The sequence below is a fragment of the Myotis brandtii genome, unplaced genomic scaffold (assembly GCF_000412655.1).
Source record: "Myotis brandtii unplaced genomic scaffold, ASM41265v1 scaffold670, whole genome shotgun sequence".
NCBI classification, from domain to species: Eukaryota; Metazoa; Chordata; class Mammalia; order Chiroptera; family Vespertilionidae; genus Myotis; species Myotis brandtii.
The window spans coordinates 2,523,889-2,535,814 of NW_005370611.1; positions in this window are offsets into that span (position 1 = coordinate 2,523,889).

Sequence of the window (11,926 nt, forward strand, 5' to 3'; positions counted from 1 at the left end):
GAGCAAACAGCTATGGCTGATCCTCAGTCCTGCCTTAAGAGGTCCCCAGTCTCAGTGTCCCACGGTAATCGCTGCAAGCACCTCTGAGAGAAAGCTGCCCTCGAGTTCCGCCCACTGCCAGACAGTCCAGTTTCTCCCCGTATGAGTCTGGTCCCCAGAGACTAGCCCGGAACTGGAGTTCAGAGTGGGAGTGTGTATCTCCCTCCTGATTGAAAAAGACAACCGTGTCCTCATCTGCCAGCCCTTTCCGAGTGCACCTCCGTACCTCTGCACTTTACTTCAGCACCTCCTCTGAGTCTCAGTGTGCTTTTCTCTTTCCTTCTAGTTGTAGAATTTCCACTCAGCCAGCCTTCCTGTGGTTCTGGATGATGTCCGTTTTGTCTTTAAGTTGTATTTTTGAAGTGGTTGTGCGAGGCAGCAATTTCAGGTGTTTACCTATGCCGCCGTCTTGGTTTCTCCCTCTGTTTATGCTTTTAGAGAACCATAAATCAAAAAGCTTGGAGGAGTTTCTGTTAATGGAAGCATCTCATAGACCTTTGTCCTGGTCTGCATGTCAAGAAAAGGAACATCTATTTCAGGGAAATTCTGTGAGCAGAATTCAGGGAAGTCAACAAGATGGATCTGACAGCAGTTTCAAATAGAAACTTCATAATAGACTGAAAAAACTATCATGTTTCAGTGCAAAAGACCAAATTTGAAATAGGAAATCTCTAGTTTCCTAAGCTGGCTCTCCCACTTTATAAGCTGTGAGAATTTGGGCAATTTTGTTTACTCAAAGTCTCAGTTTTTTTAATAAAGAAAATAGTGATAATAATATCCTCCTCAGGGGGTTATTATAAGGACTTGATCACATACATAAAGAACTATACTCAGTCCTGAGCTCTTAGTAAGGCCTAACTAAATAATTATACTAAGAATAATCAGGATCTTTTCCAGAAAATGCTGACAGAAACTGGCAAGTGGGTGTAAGATTGTTCTAATAAAGGGAACTGATGATACATGAGAAAATCTAATTTATAAAATTAAGTAGCGCTAACTTAAAGTGATTAATGTGGCTGTGGTAAGTATTCTCCAAAGGTGGCCACCATCAGTCCTTTCCCTCCCCACATGAGCAAGCCACTCCCATAAAGAAGTAGAGTCCACTTCCCTTCCTTGAATTTGGGCTGGTCTTGTAACTTGGGTGAAAGTGACACTGTGCCAGATCCAGTCCTAGTCTATAAGCTTGGAGACTGCTGCTTTCCCTCTTGAAGGCAGTTGCAGTGCAAGAATTCTGACTAACCTGAGACCACCATGCAGTAAGGGGGCCTAAGCCAGCCACAGGGAAAGAACATGGGAGACCCAAAGCATGAGACATTTGAGTGAAGCTTTCTTGGAACTACCAGCCCAGCCAAGATGCCAACTGAATGCAACTGAGTAACCCTAGTTGACATCATATAAGGTAGAAAAACCTCCCAGCAAAATCATGAAGGGGAAAAAAAACCTTTTCTTTTTTTTTCTTTTTTAGTTTTGGGCTATACATAACTGAATCAGAATCTAAACTGCCAACCACTGACTGTATTTATCTGTAGCCTGAGACTGTCAGAAGCTGCACATCAAATTTTCTCTCTTAACAAATTTTTATTGAGGTGTATGCACTAGAAGTTTCAGAGAAGGCTGAAAATGAGCCTCATGCACAGAAGTAGAGGAGACAGATAGCTGTAATTCCAGAAACATTCTCTTTGCAGGACAACCCCAGATTCACTGGGTAAGGGCTGCAAAATGGGACCCACCCAGTGAAAGTAGCAGGGAATACCTCTGGTAGGGGGATGATGATCATCTATATATAAAAGTTTTTTTAAAAACTTTTTCTGACAAAGTCCAATGAAAAACAACTTGTAACTTATATGTTATTACAGGAAACCTGAATTTATTACCAAAAGTCATTTTGCTAATATTTTTTCTTTCCCTACATAGAACTAATCCTTAAGAACATAACCACAATCAGCCTTTTCAAATTCATAACCTCAACTGGATTTGATTTATGGTTTTTCAGAACCTTATGGGGTCACAGTTTTTCCCCCTTTTGGAAATAATAAATTGATTATCCTAACTAGTGGCCAATGCTGTGATGCCAGAAAATAGTTCTAAAAACAAGATAATTCAATAAATAGAGTCCTTGAAATGCTTAGTCTTCCCCTTTGTAATTTCTTTCCTTTCAGTAAAATCCTTTCTTGATCTTTAAAATATGGCTACCTTATTATCACCTTCAACTGATTCTAGAATTTTAAGAAAAAAAAAAGTTTCCCACCTCTTCCCACAAATTTTCTCCTTAACCCATTTCCCACACACTGTGGCAGGAGATGGCATGCAGAATAATTCTGGGCATAAAAGCTTTTTAGGTCTTAAATACCATGAACTCACCTCAATTAATTAGGTAAAATATTTCTCTAATTTGCTGACAGTGACCATATTCTTAATGGCCTTCAATGAAGTCACCACAGCTTTCACTCTCCACAATTTCAAGACAGTTATTTACTGGTTTATTCCTTTTATTCCACCATTTATCTTCATAAAATAAAATAAGTTCTAAATTAAACAATTTTTAAATAGCAGTTTCAAATAGCAAGGCCAGGAAGACTTAACTTTTGATCTCACTATGGTCTGTTTTGACATCCAAAGTCACATTAATTTTTTAATAAAATCTTCCAAAGAGAATGAAAGGAACAGGCTTAGATTTTTTTAAAAAGAAGAAAAAAAAAACAGAAGCAAATAAAAAGTAAGAGAAACTTTCATTAATTAAGTAAATATTTAATGGAAGTCAATCATGTGCCTATCACATGCCAAGCTGTGGGAATATAAAACAGCCCCAACTCTTGCCCTGGCCAGAGTGGCTCAGTTAGAGCATCATCCCATAAACCCAAAAGTCCCAGTTTCGATTCCCTATCATGGTACATACCTAGGTTGCAGGTTCATCTGTTAGGGTGTATATGGGAGGCAACCAATCAATGTTTCTCTCTCTCCCTCCCTTCCTCTCTCTAAAATCAATCAATATATCCTTTGGTGAGGAATATATATATATATATATATATATATTCCTCAGTGGTTGAGTACCGACCTATGAACCAGTAGGTCACGGTTAGATTCTGGTAAGGGGACATACCTGGGTTGTGGGCTCAATGTCTAATGGGGGGAGTACAGGAGGCAGCCAATCAATGGTTCTCTTTCATCACTGATGTTTCTACCTTTTTTCCCCCTCTCCCTTCCTCTGTGAAATCAATACAAATAATTTTCAAAAACACGGCCCAAACTCCTAAGAAGTTCATGGGTTATTAGAGATACAGACACTGAATGGCAAACTAGAGACTACATCTTGGGAAGAGAAAATAGAACAATGTGATACAAATGAAGGAAATGAAGTGGCAGGGTAAGGAGGAAAGGATTCTGAGGCAGTAAATTTGAGCAGGGCCTCAGTTTACTAGATGGTGAGAAAGAAACAGAAGTAGAGAATAAGGCACATTCCAGACAGAGTAAAAGCCCCAGAACAGACTCCTGGAAGCACCAGGCATCAAGAAATATTAAGAACAGGTATAATGAATAGGTTTGGGACGAGAGGCTATATTCCTACAAGCTGCCATAACAAATTACCACAAACATGGTGCCTTAAAATAACAGAAATTATTCTCTCATGGTTCTGGAGGCCAAAAGTTGGAAGTCAAGTTGTCAACAAGGCTCGTTCCTCAGGAGGCCCTAAGGGAAAATCTTTGTGCCTCCCTCCTAACTTTGTGCTGCAATCCTTGGGACCTTTAGGTCTAGAGATCCCTGAAGTTGCTACCATGACAATCCATTTGGGGGACCACAGAGGCTTAGCATGGAGACGTGGCAGGGAGAACAAAGAAGAGGGAGCAGATCTGAAAACCGAGGAATAAAACGGTGGGATGGACGTTGGTGTAAGGGGCTGAAGAGTCAACATGAAGTAGGTTTTCAGATTGAGCAATTGGGTGGATACTGATACCACCAAGGGTAAGAAGGAATAATGAAAGAGATGTGCGAGAGAAGATAATTGGTTTAGTTTGGAGGCAGTGCCCAACCTGTTAGAAATGAGCAGGAAAAGCCCTGATCCTGAGACAATGATAGCCAAAGCCTTGGATATGGATCCACTCAGACAGCAATCTCAGGAAGAGTAAGAAGACTCCCTGGGGCAGAAAACTTGGAATTACTAGTCTTAAAGAAATATGAGAGGAACATGACAAATGAAGGTGAGTGGTCAGAAAGGAAGGGGATCCGGAGAACAAGGCTACAGAGGCCAAAAGCACAAACATCTCTAAGAAGGGGGTGAGCACCAGCGTGAAATAGAGCCAAGAAGTAAAGGAGGATAAAGAATTGAAAGAAGCCCTGGGATGTAGCAGGCCCTTGGAGAAGGGCCACATTCAGGAGAATACAGTGTCGAAGCCAGAGCAAAGTGATTGTGGTGGGTACAGACCACTTTTCTAAGAAATTTCGCAGTAAAAAAGGGGAAAAATAGAACAGTACCTTCATCTGGAGCTGACTTGTTGGGAATGGGCATTGTTTGTTAGTTATGTTTTTAATTTAGGGTCAGAGCAAGAGGGAAAGAGCCATAAAAAATGGGAGAGAGACTGAAAGCAAGGGAGAAGGAAAGAGACAAATTTCTGGAAAAAGAGCCCAAGAATGTAAAAGAGGATGAGTGGAAGGTTGAAGCAGCAGGTAATGGGGTGACTAAAGATAAAACAGGCAGGTGAGTAAGGCTGAAGGGCCCTGGTTATAATTATAACTGCCAACATTTATTCAGCACTAAAGCTCTCGACAACTCTGACAACTACCAAGTAGCTACTGTTACTTGCTGTCTGCAGCTGGGGAATCTGAGGTGATGAGATTTGCTGAAGTTAGTACACTGTCTGTAAGAGGTGGGATCATGGAGAGGAGAGTTGAAGGCGTGAAATAAAAGGTGGAGAATGCTACATGCAAAGTATAAATTGCTGTTGCTTTCTGAATGGGGAGACAAACCATGCCAAATATGATTAAATTCAATTTCCTGCTTCAGACTATAGAGGTCAAGACACAGATAGCAAAGATTCTGTAATTAACTTGTACAACAGTGATTGCCACAACCTGTTTGGATGACCAGGGGAAACTGTTAAGTCTTTAAAATGGGTTAGATATGCGCCAGCCCTGCTCCAAAGGAGCCTTGGGCTAGATTCAAGAATGGGAGAGAAATTTCCCTAATGCCAGTGGCTTTAACCCATTTATATGTAATTTCTCAATAACTTGTACAACTCACCACCTTCCTATCACTTTGCTCTCAACCTAATGAAAACGCAGCTTTAATCTGAGGAAGTAAAATTGATTGCATCTAAATTTATTCTACTGGTTAAGAGATCCGGAGGCAACTACTAATTTACATTTTTATCACTGCCTTTTAAACTTGATTTAAACATGTTCTGTCTATTGGTCCATTGTTTTGAGAAACTCATCTAGCTTCCTGGTTTTTAATCAATCTTTTTTTGTTTAATACCCATCATTTCTCATGGACTTCTGAAGCATCCTGCTTTTTGCCTGTGAAAAGTTTGGGGGTGAGATGTATTTTCCCTTGCAGGTTTTATTCTCTGCAGCAAAAGGCATCAAGGAAGTTTTAACTCTGTATTTCTATGAGGCTTCTTTCAAGGATTGACAACACAGCAGCTAGTATGGTTACAGAATTTGTAGTTCTTCCTAAAAACACAATTTTCAGATCCACAATTACCGGAAAGAAGAGTTCCAATGGAAACATACTAGTAAAGCAACAATTTCTAGATATGATTCAGGAAGCTTTTTTCCCTGGGCAGTTTCCTTCATGAATGCATAACATCAACTACTTCTTATCATTCAATAATAAAATGTAAACATACAAATGTGAAGTCTTTACCCTCAAGGAGTTTACAGATCCCACTCCCCACCCTCCTTACTCCATCCCCCATCAACATACACACAGACTGCACTGGCTTTTACTGCAAGCACCTGGGACTCTGCATGCAAGCTTTATCTGGCACAGGACCATAGCTGGCGCTCTCAGGGAATTCATTCCCTGGGGAGCAGTCCTCAAGTCACTTGATCCAATGTGACAAATGAAATACAATGGAGAAATAACTCTGCGACATGCATTACAGTTTCTCCAAGGTCCTCAACAGGATTGAGTCACTCAAGTCACTTGTTCACCAATGCATCTTGTGCTGTCTTCTTTCCTCTCCTGTGTCACTTCCCACTTCCCCATCTCCCTCCTAGAGCTTCCTAGAATCACTTTCTAAATAAACTAACTTACACTCAAAGTTGTGGGACTGATGGGGAAACAACACATGCTCAAAAGAACTATCCCCAGGTTAGAGATGAGAGCAAATTATCAAATAAAGTTGCAAAATCTAATCTACCAGAAACTCTGTTCCTGACAATGCTAATAACTTTGCGGTTTCTTTTCCTCTTTCACATAACTGTGATTTCTCAGTTGTGCAAAAAGAAAGAAGAAATTTGAGAGGAAAAATTGCTTTGATTTTCATGTACAACGTAAAAGAAACCATCTCAGTCGGGATTCAATCAAAGAAAGTCAGTCCATGCCAGTTATTTTAATAGAGAATATTTTATACAAGGACTAGTTATAAATAGGCCAAATGACCAAAGAAAGGACATGAGACAATGCAGTAATTTGCAACAGAAAAAAGCCACTTCCAATTTCGCAAAAAGTTCAATGTAGACTTACTACTAGATGATCCAGTCATTCTGTTCCTAAGTGTATCTCTTTTTGCTTAAGAGAATTGAGAATTTCAATCTGAGAATTGAAAACATAGGTTTACACAAAAATGTGTACGTTAATGTTCACAGCAATATTAATAATAGCCCCCAAAATGGAAGCAACCAACTGTTCATCAATTGATGAATGGATAAACAAAATGTGGTATATCCATACAATGGAATATTATTCAGCCATAAAATTGAATGCTACAACATGGATGAACCTTAAAGACATGCTAGGTGAAAAAAGTCAGTCACAAAGGCCACATGTTATATAATTCCATTTGTATGAATTGTACACAATAGGCAAATCTATAGAGACAAAAGTAGATCTGTGTTTGCCAGGGGCTGTGAGGAAAAGAAAATTGGGAGTGAATGCTAATGGGTACAATGTTTCCTTCTGGAATGATGAAAATGTTCTAGAATTAGTGATGATGGTTGCATAAGTCTATACTAAAAAAAAACCATACTAAATTGTACACTTAGTACACTTTAGTTTTGAATATTCTAAAAAACAAACACTGAATTGTACACTTTTTAAAGGGGCAAATTTTACAGTATCCAAATTATATTTCAATTAAAAGGAAGGAAAGAAACAAAGAGGAGGAAGAGAGGAAAGAAAAGAAAGAAGTAAACAGAGAAAGGAGCCACTGTCTGACCTTGGGCAAGAAGAACTAAGGAGTGAAGTACTTTTCCAGGTCTCAGGAGCCAGGACCCCCAGCAGAAACTGGGGCCAGGGCAGAAGGGACTATTGGGTGGAAGCTGGAACCGGGGAGGAGACACAGATACTCATCCTGAAGCAGAGGAGACAATAAGACAGAAGCCCTGGCTTCTCCCTTCCTACTACTCATCATTCTCTTACCATTGGCCAAACCTATCTGGAAAATAGTTAGCAAGTCAACCTGAGAAACACTTTATCAGGCTCAGGAGCCAGGGCCCCCAGCAGAAACTGGGGCCAGTGCAGAATTAGCCCTATAATACAAAGGGCAGGGAATGTGTATGAGAACAAATAGGCAAATGCCTTGCATAGGACCTCATTGCTTTAAACATGAAACTCTTCCCAGTTGAGATTACTAATACAACCTAGCCAACAGGATGAGTAGTAGTATTTGTGAAAACCTAACACAAGCTTTTAATGAATGTGCTTTTTCTTTTTCTGAAATAATGAAGGAGGGAAGGGACAATTATTTCAGTAGTAGTTACATTAAAATGGAAAAGCGTTATCTTACACCTAAATGGTCACTCTCATCTGGCCTTACATTCTACATATATTACTGAACATCCTAGGGACACATAGTTCAAGTGACACTATCCTGACCCTCAAGGAGATCATTAAGGAACTCTCAGTCTATGGAAAGAAAAGAAAAATATTAACCAGGCCTGGAAACTCAAGCATCATAACAGAATGGGAAGTATTTAATATGTAAATTTTAATAGCGCCTCCTTATAAAATATCTCAAGGAGCTTAAAACTGGAGTGGCAGCCTTTGGAAGGTTGCCAAAGAAACCTCCATTCTCACAGAGCTTCAATCTATCTAAACACATTACCTCGGGCACACTGCTATGTTCCCGCACACCTATTTCCACCATAACTGCTGCTCACTTTGGTATACTGCAAGGAATATCCACTAAAACAAAGAACAGAACTTGAATTTCTCAATGAGAACAACCAGGAGCAGGGATTGGGGCAGTGTGGTGTGGTGTGTGTGTGTGGCGGAGGGTGGCGGGGTGGGGGAGTGGAGGAAAACAGAGTCAAACTGAGACTGGCCCAAGTTTCTACAAACCCTTTAGGACATTTAAACTTCCCAAGCCGATACAGCCTAACCAATTCTTGACACTCAGATGGCCAGTTATTATTCTGAATCTGTGAGCTGTTGAACCTTGCTGTTAATTTCATCCCTAGAAATAATGTTGGAGGAGAATTGACTCTCAAAGGCATTATTATGAACTGAAGATAGATTCCTGCTGAGCATATGAAGGCCTTTAATCTAGTGTATATATCATAGTACCTTGAAGAAATTCTAAAACAGAATTATTAAAGATGTCTTTCTTTAAAAAAAAAGACAGAAGGTTCTTTTTTCTTTATATAAGCAAGTGAATTATAAAAAAAAAGTAAATTTCCTTTTTTTGCTTAAGGCCAAAACAATGTCAAATAAAGTAAAGCAAAAGATAAACACGTACCTCAAAAGCCATACTTTCCTCATTTCCACCTTTCTTCCTGGAAAATTCTCAATATTAACACAGCTTGGGAGGATGGAGTGACCAGAATTGGGAAAGGGCAATGAATAGAATTTAGCAAAAAAAGCAAATGGGACTACTAACCCATTCCAAGCATATGCAAATGTTTCTAAGGATAAAATACTTCAAGGCAAATCCATACATAAAAAAGAACTCAGTCACCGTTATAGTAAAGTCAGACTTTTCAATAGTTTACTGAAATATACCAGTTATTTTGGGCTCTAGACATACATCAAAGCGCAGCACAAAGCACAAAGACTAAACTTTTTTGCTTCTCAATATGTATTTACAAAAAAAAGGAACCATGTCAAGCAGTCAACATAACCAATTTTGTTCTTGGATCTTGACAGCCATAGACAACCAAAGCGAGAGTGCATTTGAGTACAAGACTTTAAAATAGTTTTCCTTTCCAGAGCTCCAAAGGAAAAGTATCACCCTATGATGTATATATGTATATGAACTTTATAATACATAATAACTACTAATAAAGATATCAATATCTTAAAACATAACAAAGCACTACTAAACAAAATTTTCCCCAGAAGTAACTTTAAATACTTTCTTTAATTTGCTTAATAAAGGTAAACTCCCAATTACCAGTCTATTTTGTTTTCAAGTTCTTATTGAAATAACTAGATGAAATTTTAAATTCCTGAAGTTGTAGTATTCATTATCTCCTGATTACCTACACTTCCTACAGCCCAGCAGGGGTGTTTTAAGCTAAAATAGTTAATAATTTCATTCCCATCAAAGAAAATATGAAAGTCAAAAGCAGAAAGAATGGTCCACTTTTCTAAGGCTATTTGCACCTGTTTACTATGAGAAGAGAAGCATGGGACTATCTTGGCAGATAAAGAATCATGAAGAGAAAAATGAGCATGTTGGCCGAAGTGTTTGTGAAATTATTAACATCAAAGATAACCGGTATTGCCCTAACCGGTTTGGCTCAGTGGACAGTGCATCGGCCTGTGGACCTAATGGTCCCGGGGTTCGATTCCAGTCAAGAGCACGTACCTTGGTTGTAGGCTCCTCCCTAGTTCAGGTCCTGGTCAGGGCTGGTGCAGGAGGCAACCAATCGATGTGTTTCTCTCACATCAATGTTTCTGTCTTTCCCTCTCTCTTCCACTCTCTCTAAACATCAATTTAAAAAAAAATTAGCCCTAACCGGTTTGGCTCAGGGGATGGAGCGTCAGCCTGCGGACTGAGGGGTCCCGGGTTCGATTCCAGTCAGGGGCATGTACCTTGGTTGTGGGCACATCCCCAGTGGGGGGTGCGCAGGAGGCAGCTGATTGATGTTTCTCTCTCATCGATGTTTCTAACTCTCTATTCTTCTCCCTTCCTCTCTGTAAAAAATTCAATAAAATATATATTTTTTTAAAAATTTAAAAAAAAGATACCTAATATTCACATAAATGTACAATAGCAAATTGTTTTTCATAATCTAGTCAGTTAATGTGATAATAAACATTGACTATGAAATTCTGTACCCAAGTTACCACTGATTCTAAAATAAAGACATGGACTGTATCTGTGCATTACATCTGGAATTCTCAGATGTTATTGTCAGCACTTTTTATCTAGTGCCACACAACTTCACAATTAATAACACAATGTCTTGGGTAACTAATTGTTTGGTACATTGATCTCATCTTGCTAATAAGATTAAATATTCCTCTGTACTCCCAGTTTCCTTATACAAGTAGCAGGTGCTCAAAAAATACTAACTGATAAGCATGTTTATCTAAATTGGAGGTTTCTAGCACATAAACACATTGGCTGACATCTAATTCTTAGATGTTTTATTGTGTTATTTTAATAGCGAAAAGTTGATATGTACATGTCAGGGAAAACTCACACCCAAATAATACATCACATTCTTTTATTTATACTTCCCAGATATTTGAGCAAAACCATTTTTTTTCTTAATCTGGAAAAACAACAACCTGTATAAATGAATAGTAAAGCAGTGTAGGTGATTGCTAATAGAAGGGCTCTTTTTCCCTTTTATTTCTTTATTTTTACTTTTGTGTACAACATATGCTTAGAAATTAAGGTATTATTAAAGAGACTACCAGTAAAAGTTCCACCCAGATGAAGAAATAGAACCTGGCCACTCAGAAACCCTGTATGCCCTACCCCCATCAAATCATCTGCTCTCTCCACAGAAGTAACCTCTACCCTAACTTTGTTTTGCTTTTTGCTTTCTTTATAGTTTTTCCACCTGTGTGTGTATCCCCAGACAGAATATTGTTTAGTTTGGCTACTTTGGGTCTTTATATAAACAAACACATACTGTATGCGTTCTTGCAGTCATGTGCTTCTTTTGCTCGATTCATGTGCTTCTTTTGCTCGATTTGGCCCATTCCCCTCTCTCCAAGTCTATTTGTAATGTGGCAGCCAAAGCAGTCTTATTAATCTATGGGTCAAGGTGGAGCACTGCCTCCGCTCAAAATCCTGCTGTGGCTGCTCAACTCAGTAAAAGCAAGAATGTCAATGGAGCTCTCCATGATCTGAGCACACAGCTACCTCTCTAAACCTAATTTCACTCCCTGACAGCAACACTACCTCCTTTCCAGAAATGTCCCTACCTTGTGCCTTTGCATTGGCTGTTTCCTCTGCCTGTGCAGTTTCCCCGACTCCAACCACCATGACACACACATTACCACCTTCAAGTACTTTCTCTAACATCACATTCTCAATGAAGCCTGATCTCCCTGTTGAAAATGACAAACACACTCTACCCAACTCTCAGAAATGCCAGATTCCCTTTCATTCATTCCTTTTGTTTCCCACAGCACTCATCATTTTAACCTTCCATTTACTTAATATGTTTATTGTTTGTTTTCTATCTTCTTTCTCACTAGAATATAAGCTCTATTAATTACCCACCATGTAGTACAGTATCTGGCACATAGTAGGCACTCAATAAGTAT